The following is a 13,261-nucleotide window of genomic DNA, read 5'->3' as shown; positions in this document are numbered from 1 at the left end:
AATTAATTAGGTGAACGTTGCCAAGAAATATTCAACAAGACCACAATGTACGTGTAAATATCCTGTCCATACTGTGTCACTCTCCAAAGCACAATACAAATTATTTAGAAAGGGTTCAGGTAGTATTTAATGAACATTTTATGTCTATGTTTATCAGTGTAGATAGAATTTTATGCGGATTTGCTAATGGTCATTGTGTTATTGTATTATACTAATAGTCAAAAGTCCCTTTGCATTCTTTTCTTAATGACATTTTGCATCTTTAAATTATTCAGAATTCATTGTTCAAGTCAAGTCAAGTCACTTTTATCGTCACATCACCACAGCACATGTGCCTTGGTGAGTGAAATTCTTGGGAGCGAGCTCCAGAAATTGCAGAAACAATTTACATACAGGTGAAAATGTGCAAATGTGAAAATGTGCAAATGTGCAATATGCTCATGCATAGCCAGTACACACAGTGTACTATTAGACATACTTACAATAGCTCTACGCATTATATACAATATGTACAATATGTAATATTTATATATATTATATATATAATATATATATATATATATATATATATATATATATATATATATATATATATATATATATATGTGAGTTATATATATATATATGTGTGTGTATATATATATATATATATATATATATATATATATATATATATATATATATATATATATATATATCTCATATATATATAAAATGTTAAGGTGCAATAGCAGTGTATGATGCTTACTTTAGTTTACTATTAAAATGAGTTAAAACACATTAATCAAGCTTAGACATTGGTAATTTGTAGAAGCTACTATTCAATAAAATTAATAATCATCTACATCAATCAAATCATCTAAATCATTTTCTCACCCTTGTTGTATATTAAAAATAGCACATTATGGTATTTTTACTATTCGCAGCCACTTCACCATACAACATAACAAATCCTCCTAACTTTCCATCTTCTGTCATGATACAGTTGCCAAGGAAACAGAAAGAAACTTCATGAGACGGTAATCATCTTGTTCAAACCCGACATTAAAAGATTGAGTGAGAAAGAGTGTTAAAAATGAACATAAAAGTATAGATCAGTTGAAATGGAGGATGATACATGAGCATATGGTGAGCATGGATGTTGAAAAACCCCTAAAATATCACAGAATTATACAGTTCAGTTGATTGATGTGAAAACCGGAATGTCCTGACAAAAAAAAAGGTGATTATAAAGACAGTGAAGTTGAAAACACCTGTCATCTACTTTAAAATAAGGCAGTGGGATCATTTGTGACTGCTTTGTAGCTGATGGTGCAGAGGGGCTGTTAAAGAACATAAATACTGCTCCCAGGGTTTCACAGCTTAAATCCTGGTTACCTCTGCCAGGAGGTTATGTCTCTGCAGTACTATGAAGAAAACTAAATGAATGCTGAAGTTACATGTAGTTAATTAGTTCCAGCAAATTAACACAGAATGATTGCATTGTCTTAAAATCGATGTGTTGAAAGGCCACCACAGTCTCTGGATTTTAGTCCATCTCAAAATGTCAGAATGGAAGTAAGCAGTTTAGAGTAACAGAGCTACGAACAACAAGAATTCTGTAAACAGGATTCTTGTTCTTCTACCTTGTTAGACATTACAGGAAATGGCTTATATATATATATATATATATATACACACACAAGACACACACACACACACACACACACACAAGGGGGCAACAGGTCATATTACATGCAGCTGGAAACACATTTATTTCCCAAAGGAGATTCAAATGAAGGAGCAGTAATTATTTCCTCTAATCTTCCAGTCGGCTTTGTTCCCCACAATACAGTGACCCATCTGGGACCGGCCGCAGAGACCATGAGCTTTCCTGTGTGTTTATTCTATTTGAACGGAAATAAGTTATTTAAAATGATTAAGGAAAATAAGCATTTATATTGCAATTAATGGTACCACTTTTAACATTATTACATTTTAAAAGCCTCATTACATTTGCTTACACAATTCATTAACAACTAATCAGTTTAAAACATCTTTCTTGTATATCATGTAAACATTTCTACATTATAATTTATGATTTTGGCAACTTATCGTAGTCCTCTGGGACATTAGAAGCTTTTGTGGTATACATCTGATCTCGTATGTAGACCACTCAACTTATAGTATTATAATGGGAAGCATCTGACCTCAGACGTTGAATTTTATACTGAGAATTGAGGAGTGCCATTGGGAATGACGTCATATCAGACTTCATACACATTATTTATATAAGGTCTAAAGATACATACACTAATTAACCAATATAATGAGTATGTGTTTATTAAGTTGACATTAACAAGAAAGGAAGTCATCACATTCTCTACTTTTTGCTCTACTGTTTGCTTTACATGTAGTACGTCAACCTGGAGTTTAAAGCTCCATTAGATTTATTAGATTTATTGCCATCTTTAAATTATCTGTAGTTTGTGTGTATATATGTGCTTTGAGTCTCCTGGGACAGGTTCCAGGTTCCTCCGCAACCAAGTAGGTCAAGCGGTATAGAGAATGGATGGATGGATGGATAATCACCTGCAGGAAACATATTATTTAAACATACCAGGCTTAAGGGGGCATGGTGGCTTAGTGGTTAGCACGTTCGCCTCACACCTCCAGGGTTGGGAGTTCGATTCCCGCCTCCGCCTTGTGTTTGTGGAGTTTGCATGTTCTCCCCATGCCTCGGGGGTTTCCTCCCCCGGTCCAAAGACATGCATGGTAGGTTGATTGGCATCTCTGGAAAATTGTCCGTAGTGTGTGATTGCATGAGTGAATGAGAGTGTGTGTGTGCCCTGTGATGGGTTGGCACTCCGTCCAGGGTGTATCCTGCCTTGATGCCCGATGACGCCTGAGATAGGCACAGGCTCCCCGTGACCCGAGGTAGTTCGGATAAGTGGTAGAAATGAGTGATTAAGTTAAAATGACCACTCATGACAGCTCAGGATGGAGGTTTAAAATGTTTTCATTTATACAATTTTTTTTCTTTGCTGTACATGTCTCAGAAATAACACTAAGCAAGATAAATGTTCTTTTCATGAGTTAAGCACTAGTGCAAATTAGCACCTCAGAAGTCTGTGAATGATCCCGGTTAATAAAAAAAAAATTTTTTTACTTCCAATGATTAGAGACAAGTCTACAAAATTCCTCACCCTGACTTGACCGCAGTCCACATGCCTTGAGGCGTAGGAAAAGGGTGTTTTGTTAAAGATCAGAACGTTCTCTCTCTCGCAGCTTCGGCAGGGTTACTGCAATGTTTGCTCACTCCAGTCCATCAAGATTTACTGCTGAGAACAGATCAGCAGTGGATTGGAAGACACCGAGGTTTAATGTCTGACTGGTATTCAACCTGTGAAAGAGAACTGACTTAAAGGTGAAAAGTGTAACGTAGCAACAAAATGCTAAATTCAAATTAAATCTTAATTAAAAGACATACCATTTATTTAATCTTGGTAATAATTTAGAAAATAGAATTTTGCATTACTCTGACACAATTCAAGCTTTCTGTCAAGTAACAGCCATCAATTCAACATTCGTATTTTCAGTTTGTTTAAAAGAAAAAAAGAGCCGCAATTACCGCACTCATATGTAGCTTGATTTAACACAATGTGCACTATATTCAATTTCATATATACCTCATGGATATGATATCGATTTTAGATTTAATATTTGAGAGCAGAAAAACGTGAGGACTTCTAAATTAAATTTCTTGAAGGTTGATCTCTGTGCATGTCATCATCCCTGTGGACAATAAATGTCAGTCTTGACATCATCATAAATCCAGTTAATTCAATATAAACTGAGTAAACATATCTCCTTTCTATTTATTACTTTATTGCAATCCAAAAAAAAAAAACTGAAGATGTTTGGCATAACGGATGTAGAACTCTATATATTGTATGAACTTATAATAATGTACTGACATCCTGTGCAGTCCCAAACTATATATATATAGAATATTGAATAAAACACTGACTATGTATATACAGTACCACCTGCTCATACTGTTCATTTAATTTAATTCAATTTGAAATTATTTGTGTAGCGCATAACAATGTCTTAAAGCAGGTTTACTTAAGTTTAGTATAATACAAAGATTCACGATTAATATTAGACATGTTTAAATGTTTTTATTTAACCCCAATGAGCAAACCTGAGTTGACTGAGGCGACTGTAGCAAGGAAAAACTCCCTTAGATAGAAGAGGAAGAAACCTTAAGAGGAACCAGACTCTAAAGGGAACCCATCCTCATTTGGGTGACACTGGAGGGTGTGATTATACATATAAAATACGAAAGTTGTGTATTGATGAGGAGGTTGTTGTCCTCAAAGACCACATGGAGTTGACATCTAGTCTTAACTGTGCAAAATCCTCATGAAGCAGAATCCAACTGGAGCTGGAACATCTCTAGATGCGTCAGGATCCTCACAGGGTTTGGCTTCTTCTCAATGAAGGTCCATAATCTTTATGACACAAAACACAACTGGAGCTGGTACAACCTCTGGATGCCTCTGGATGGTTAGAAAGAGAGAAGCAAGTAAAGAGGAATTGGCATAGCTGCTGTTCATAATATTAACCAACACTAGATGATATTGTGCATTTGATCAGATGTACTGGAGCACAGGATTATGGGAAGTATTATGAATATGCCTGGCTAAAGAAATAATGTCTTTAATCAGCATTTAAGTTGGCTATACCAACGTTTGGGAGCTAATAATTTCAATGTTCATTCTGCTAGGCCTTAAATAAAAAAATCTTAGGAAATACCTGTTTATATCTATCTCTGACCATCTGTGCTACTGAAAGGCTGATTTCTTACCATCGTTTACAAAGCATGTTGAACTTCATTTATGCTTTATATATTCACATATATATTGCTGCTGGGTGAAATTTTGCCTACTCTGGAAGAAAAAAAAATTCAATGCAAACCAAGAACACAAGGTGGGTTGTGCATCCTACAGATGCAACTGTCAAGTCAACACACCTTCATCAGAGAATTCAATGCAGCCAAAATAAATCCCAATCCACATAATCCAAAGTAAGAAGAGTGAACTAAATATTTATGACTCTAATAATGTACTGATATCCTGTGCAGTTTGGGATATGGCCAAAGTATTTGTGAGACTGGAGATATGATTGTTGTTTCCAGTATTACATAATGGGAAATAATAAATAAAAGGCATTTTCACTGAGGACCAGGTGAAAATGCAAAACCTTGTGTTTGCTTCGGTGTAATCTGATAGCACTCTATGTATCTGCTCATCTGCTCATGTCTGCAATGCTAATGCCTCCACACATCTCCAACATAGATAGAACGAGACTAACATGCTAACTTTTTCATTTAAAACACAATGCAGAGAACAAAACTTTCGTCTCTGGTCACCTTCACTGCATGTGTTATTTTTAATCACCCAATCTGTATTCCCAGGAGTTTTACTAGTGACCGTTTAGTTTAGTATAAATTTGGGGATTTCAACTGGAAGTCTATGGCCACTTATAACTTACAGATGGACAGACTTCAGGACAAAATAAAATATATATATATATATATATATTTCATTTTCTCCTGAAGTGAGATCCCGGATGCATTTAAAATGAATATTAACTCTGAAGAACTACAAACAGTGATTTATCTGCTGAAAATTGTTTTCGATAACAGATAAAACTTATTTTGCTGCACCAATTTACCTGCAAAAAGAGAACATAAGTGAGCTTGCACACACATCTTAAATATTTAAATTATGTGTTTAATTTCACAAACTGGAGTGTCTGATAGGTCTCCTGAGCTCTCATTTAATTTAAATTTTGCCTCAAAATAGCGCAAATCATTTTAAGCCATTTTTAAAGTCATATTTTAAAAGTTATATTTTTCTATCTTAAATGTTTAAATGAGAAAAAAAGACAGCTTCTCATATGCTCCTCCCGTAAACCTTGTTTACAGCTCAATCTGTTTCCTAATGATCCATTACACTGCTGGTGAAAAATAATCTTGCCTTTACCCAAAGGGAATCATTGCTGAGAAATGCTCACTTTCAATTATTTGAATTATTTCTCCTTAATAGTCGCATGTGGTTTAGAGTTGAGCTCATCAAGAGGACTCGATTTAAGTGCAGACCACATTATGCTTCCCTCAAATTATTTCAAAACCCTATGATTCCCTATGGTCAGGTATTTTATTTTTAATTACTCTATCACTAAAATCCTGTTTCAGTAATAAGTGCAATAAAGACATGGGATCTGCATTTATTCTGTCCAGACTTTTCAGCTTATAGAGTTAAAAAGTGTCTACGGTTCTGTGCACTCACATTCACGTCTAGTCCAATCTACCACCCACATGTAAGAAGCTATCGCTTTACTTCCTCATCCTGTCCATAGGTGACACACAAATCCATACCATCATCATGACATAGATAACGCAAGGTTTTATTTGTTGTCTCTTTTCTCTCTTTCCCTCCCTGAGCCCCCACAATCATTAGGAATATTCCTAAAAAGAGGCGAGTGACATTTTAACAGTCATCACAAAGAGGAATGAGTTTCATTAGATGCAATTTTCCCCTTTGAGAGTATTTCAGCTGTGCCACTATTGTGTCAGGGAGAAGGCAGCAGGAGATTTACATAGAACTGTTGCTTGCAGAAGCGCCCAGGGCCACAGTACATAAAATGCTAGCCATCTATGAAGAATCCTTCATAATCAGTCATAATCCTATCAGTAGACTAGCAGGGCCTTAATCTAATCCTGTCTTTGCTTCAGAAATATTTGGCCATTTGGTCATCTCACTTTGACTGTGCTGATGAAAAGTATAAGATCCTCTGTTCACAGGTTCAAAGACTGATATAAAAAAAAAAAAAACTGATTATTTATGTGATTATTTGTTGGATGTTGCTGCAGTTGAATTCAGCTAAAGGCAAAAATGATGAAAAACATTTTCCTTTTGTCCAAAATTCTGCCATAAAAAAGATTCATATCGTTTGAATGCTAATAATAAAGGGATTAAAGGGACACAAATTATTTATTAGCAATTATTTCAGTGAACAGTGATCATTTAAGTCAACACAGTGATGAGACACCAGTTAATCAAATGCTGTGATTGACATTTACCTCAAGACATGAAACTAGAGAGGCAGATATACATGTAAACAATGCTAATGATCATAGCGATTATTTATTTTCCATCATAAAATGATAATCTCTGATAAACTGTCACTAAAGTTCCAGAAATAAATGTAGACCTAGGTGGGCAATTTACTTTCAATATAGGATAATAATAAACCAGATTAACATCTTTACAAAGGAGAATAGATGGATTATAGCGTAATTGAGGACATTTACATTTACGACATTTGGCAGACACCCTTATACAGAGCGACGTATAAAAGTGCTTTGGCGTCTCTATGGATGAATACATTAACACCTCTAGGTTACAGACTTGGGACTTTTTTTACTTCCTAATTTTGCTTACAATGTAATAACCTGGAAAGTTAATTTTCTCTTTAAAAAAAAAAAATAGAAGAAGAAATCATCTGAATGTTGATTGTTGGTTGGAATAAAGGTTTGTATAAAAATAGATATTAATTTGTGGTTGCATTTATATATTCAAAACTTTTTAACATTTTTATTTATTCAATGTTCAATTACATGCTAAATTCATCAATTCTGTTTAGAGATGTTGCTTTTAAACACTGAGCTGATGTCTTTCAGTTGAATGGAATTCTTAAAATGCATTTTTTCCCTTTTCTATTTGGGAGTAAATTGCTATAATTTAGCAAATGACCTATATGTAAAATTCAACAAAATATTTGTATAGCAGAAAACAACTAAAATCTGACAAATCTGACAAAAGTTGCATAGAAGACTTTTTTATCGCCACATATACATACATTAAAGAACTATGGAAATCTTTTTCTTCTTTTTTTTTTTCAGTGCCCCTGGAGCAGTGAGCATTAAGGTCCTTGCACAATTGCCCAACAGGGGCAGCTTGGCAGTGCTGGGGCTTGAACTCTGACCTTCTGACCAACAGCCCAGCACCTTAAACACTTGGCCCACCACTGCCCCTTATCTGGAATAGGAGTGGGTGGCTAGAGTTAGACCATAATGCAGAATACATTACAGTGCTGGAGATCAGAGCATTCCTGACAGGCCATGTCAGTTACACTGCACATCCCGTATCAATAACAAACAGCTTATACACGAACATGAACACATATTCAAGGCTCAACTGAACATAAAGTGTCAAAAGATCAGATGCAAGACACTGTATCTGTAAGTACATAGTCTCTTTCATTGTCAGTTCATTGATGGCCCCCACAAAACACAAAGTTTCTTTAAAAAGGATTGATACCCATGTCAAACTGCTTGTAGAATTTCAGTCACTATTACAGAAATAGTCGTACTGGATGGACAAACACAATTAGTTTGATTATAGATTTGAAAGATGAATTTCCACATTAATGTGGTTTAAAAGGGATTTCCCCCACTTCATCAGCAGAATGATGTATCCTTCCCTTTGGGTGTTCACAAAGTGTGTGTGAGTTATTTCAGAGCCTCTGTAATGTTAGGGCCTGTGCATACTTCTTTATCTGGATAATTGGCTGCTAGGTGGACAGTCCCATCAGCAGGAAGTGCTGGGACTTAAACAGTGACTTGGCTGAGGTCTGATGCCTGACAGAGTGTGTGAAAAAAAGACAAAGGCATAAAAAATGTTTAAAAACGATTCTTAAAGTCAGTGCATTAACATCCTGAAATCTGTGTGAGTCACACTAACACATTTTAAGGAACTCCTAAGAATTTGTGAAGTGAACAGATGCATACCTGTCTGGCTACCTATCTCACTAATACAGTGAGAATAAGTGAATCTGATGCAAAGGGGTCTGAAAAATTACAAGGGAGCAGAACTAAGATAAATAAAGACCCAGAGAAAAAATTGCCAATATGGTTCATAAAACAGATAAAAGAACTGATGCACAAGTATAGACATGAATATATGCCATTACCTTTGCTGTGGAAGACACTGCAGCACATGGGACAACCAGTGTGCTGATAGCCCCATTCTGTCTAAATAGACAATTATTCTGAATGTTAAAATGAATGATAGGCCCTCTGTGCCTGCTACCAGTCAGTCCAGACCTGCAGTCCCAGACAAACAGCTCTCAGTGGTACCACACACCTTGGAATTATAGATCTGACCCCAGGAAGTAGTGACCCCCTTATTCAGCCATATACATAAAGAATGCAAGTTCAGAAATAAGAAATAAGAGTTCTCAAAAAAAGTAAGAAGGGGAGAAAATTGTATTTTTAGATTTTGTTCCAACCACAGTACAGAAACATTGAAAGCTTCTATCTGATTATAAACTGAATTAATTAGGCTTTGGTACTTTTTGCTATGGCACATAGCCAAAAAACTTGATCAAAACTTGTCTAAGAAAAGCATCTTACATCATGTTCAGACATTTTAAGCAGACTCAATGCTTACTGGAGCAGTCTAGCAGTAGATATCAGACTCGTCCTTCTGTTTTCATTTTTAAATCAAAGTTTGCTGGATATATTCCATTGCTTTTAGGAAAGATTGAATCCATTTCACATGTGTGTATGATTTTTGGAATTTGTACACTATGTGGCCAATAGTATGTGGATCCCAGATTATTAGACCCATATGTGCTACTGTAGTTGAACATCCTATTCCAAAAGCATGGATATGGAGTTGTTTCCCACAGATTTGTAACTATAAAAGCCACCACTCTTTTGAGAAGGTTCTGGAAAGGATCCTCCACAGAAGCATTAGTGAGGTTGGTCACTGATGTCAGACAAGACAAGGAAGCCTTGAGTGCTGTCAGGATTCCAATTAATCCCAAAGAAATGTTAGTCAGTAAATAAAACTGTCTGCATAATTTATGTGAAGTAAGGTTTCTTAAATTATACATATTAAATTAAATCATATCAAATAAATCAAAACCCCAATTTTGGCCATATCCCAATATTTTTTTCCTCAGCCACTGCAACATCTGGGGTTTTTTCCCAATCCTCCACACATAGATTAAAGGTGGGGTCTCCAATGTTGACATTTGAAATCACCAAAACAAACACACCCCTAACCCAAATGGGTCCCACCCCTGTTTTGATAGCTCCGCCCCACACATACACCAGACAAGTATAACCCAATTATAACCCAGACGAGTATTATGGCGGAACCTGTTACGGCAGCTGACCGAGGGTATATTTTTATCAGTAAATGAACTCAATGAGTAATACTATGGTAATACAAATATGTTTTTGTAGTACTGTGTGTTGTAGCGTGAATGGTTTATCTCCGTTTCACGTGGAAGACGTTCAGTTCTCTCCAGCGCTGGAAAGCTGAGCCTATATTAACACGGGTCCTACTTCTTGCCTTATCGTAAGCCTTTCTTTGCTTTCTTTCTTTGTTTTTATCCTCCATGTCAGTGTTAAAACCGCTTTCTGCTAATGTCACACATGCGCACTGAACACTCTCTCTGCCCATATTGACAATACCCGCCCCTTTCTGCTCATTGGCTACACATTAGTTTTGTTTTTGTTTTGTATGGCGGCCCAACGCAGCATTTCTCAAACAATGGAGACCCCACCTTTAAACAGGGCACATTATTATCACATTTGCCCTGTATGAGTTTTCAAATTATCGTTAGCATTTTTCTTTGCAATTCTAAATGTCCTGCTCCATATTTTAGAAAGTAACTTTAAGGTAAATTGTTATGAGTGGTTTAAATGCATGCAATAACCATGGTTTTCCTGTTTAGGTGGATATAGAATGAGAAAGAACAATGTGCAAGTACATAGCTGTAATTAATGCAGGAAGCTTTCATTGCAAGGATTACTACTTCAAAGAATGATTAATTGTCCTACTGAAAACCTCATCTAGCTTTTAGGAAGCTTTAGGCACCATATAATGTATTATTACAATGCAACATTAAATAAAGTGGCTTAAAGTGCCATAAGTGCAATAAATTGCCAAAAAAGGTTTGTTTTAATCACATTATGGATTGCTTTATGGCAGTGGTTTTCATGTTGGTTAATTGCTGAAAATATACTTCTCTTTATCTTTGAAATTGTCTTCACCGCCTTGCATTTTCGCCTTGCGAACGATGCATTTTAGGCAGCTGTCATAGAGCGTAAAAACTGTTAGTTTATATAATGTCTGGTTTTGGTATTCCCAAATGAGATATATCTCAAAGGTCATGATATGCTGGCAGACCAAGAAGCATTCTCTCAAAGTTAAAGATTATCTCAGCGCTGCAGCACTTCGGGGATGCCAGACACCATCTCACTAAGTGTTCATTAGTGTGATCTGTGGGATGAGTAAGAATGGGATTTTTTATAGTCAGACTCAACAGGTCAAACAAGTAGTTATTAGTGCTTAAATCTCCTTCTTTATAAAATGACATTAGTAGTCCAAAGCTGCTTCTCGATAAGATGAGCTCACGTGTATGTAGTTGCATGCAGTTTGCAAATTTCATGACAATGATTAGTCTTCGCTATGTTTAATATTCATGGTTGTTCTGTTGTTTTTGCGCATTTAAATCAGGCTTTGCTCATTCATGGAAATGTGCTTAGCCATTTGTGCAGGAAGAGTAAAAGTCATCCTGTTTGTCCAAATGTAGCCTCCAGAGAGGGAGGCAGTGAGCGGGTCTTCCGAATACTTTCATGGCTGTCTGCTTTTCCATTAAAAAGAAAATCCCACAAGCATACAAAAAGACAACAATGTGGGCATGCTAATTAGAGCTATCATCTGCTTGACAGGCACTAGAACTGTGAGATGGAGCATGTAGCATCATAAGTGTCTGATGTGTTACACTTCCCCTATTGCAAAACTCTCATTTTTGTTCAAAAACAAAAAAACTAAACCCATGTAAATCATTTATTTATTTCTTAAAATTAATATTATATTATGAAATGATTTGTTAGAGTATTATCATGGCACAGCTGGTAATGTTGCACCTGCAGAGCTCCAGGCTCCATGCTTCAATCCTGGCCTCAGTTTACCATCTGCGAATAGTTTCACAAGTCATCCAAAATTACAGTTTTAATAGTGAATGTGTGTTAAATGTGCATGTTAGATTAGGACCTTGTATGCATAACACAGAACGTATGCACAAAATAGAAAATAGATTTTACTCAGACATTCTGCGTTAGATGAGAACTGAACTGAATGTGAAATTTAATGACAACCATTTAGGAGCTCTAATTTTAGCTCAAATTGCACTATTAAATATCAATGCGACAACTTTTCAGAAGAAGAAAAAGAGAAAAAATTTCCACTGTGTATGACACTGAGGATAATGAGGGCTCATTCCCTTAAAACTGGCCTACATGCATGTTTGTGTTTGTGTATGTGTGTGTGTGTAAGACAGGGAGAGAGAGAGGGAGAGGGGTGGTTTGTGTATGTGGTGTATCATACAAGGGCTGAAATGGCTGTAGATATAATGGGCATCCATCACCCACGCAAACAGTGGGGGTGCTTGGCCTTTTGTGCTCTCTGCTACTTTAGATACAAACACATATACACAGAGTAGGTTTCCAATCTCCCTGCTCAATTAGTGAGCAATGACAGTACTATCCCTGCCTAATGGCTACTTCAAACAGTGTGGCACAGTTTATAATAGAGCACGCACACACTTCATTAGTCTCATTATGATCCACGACTTAATCTGAGCTTAGTGTCCTTGAAGTACAACTCGCTCCCATAGACATGCTCTGAATTTGATTTAGTTTTGGTCAATTGGTGTAGGTTACTTTTGCTTTCATAGATTTAATTGTATTTGTGAATTTGTCAGAGTGGTTCAAAAAAAACCTTGTCTTAAATCTCTGCCCTTTAAAATGGATCGGATAAATTTTAACAGGGTGGATATTCTGTGCTCTAATATTTGAGTTTATACTACATTACTAACATGCTGATTTTAGTCAGCTACTAGAGATCAACAAACCAAACAGGCTAGAGCTTTAAAAACAAGACCACCTGATGAACCCATTCATTTTCCACCATATCACTTCTGGGTGGAGGCAGCAGTCTTTTCTTCCCAGAGCAACAGTGAAAAAAAGATTCCCGTTTAAACTTGAGGGATTTTCCGTAGTGGATATGAATCGCCATGCTGCAGTGCTGAAGGGAAATGTGCAAGAGGATTTTATAGGCTTCCCCCAAGTGTGATCCTTTATCCTGCTTTCATTAGCAGCTAACAGCCTTCTCCCTCTCTCTCTCTCTCT

This window comes from Tachysurus vachellii, chromosome 7 (assembly GCF_030014155.1).
Source record: "Tachysurus vachellii isolate PV-2020 chromosome 7, HZAU_Pvac_v1, whole genome shotgun sequence".
NCBI classification, from domain to species: domain Eukaryota; kingdom Metazoa; phylum Chordata; class Actinopteri; order Siluriformes; family Bagridae; genus Tachysurus; species Tachysurus vachellii.
The sequence above is the reverse complement of the archived record's forward strand: the minus strand, read 5'-3'. Positions refer to the sequence as shown.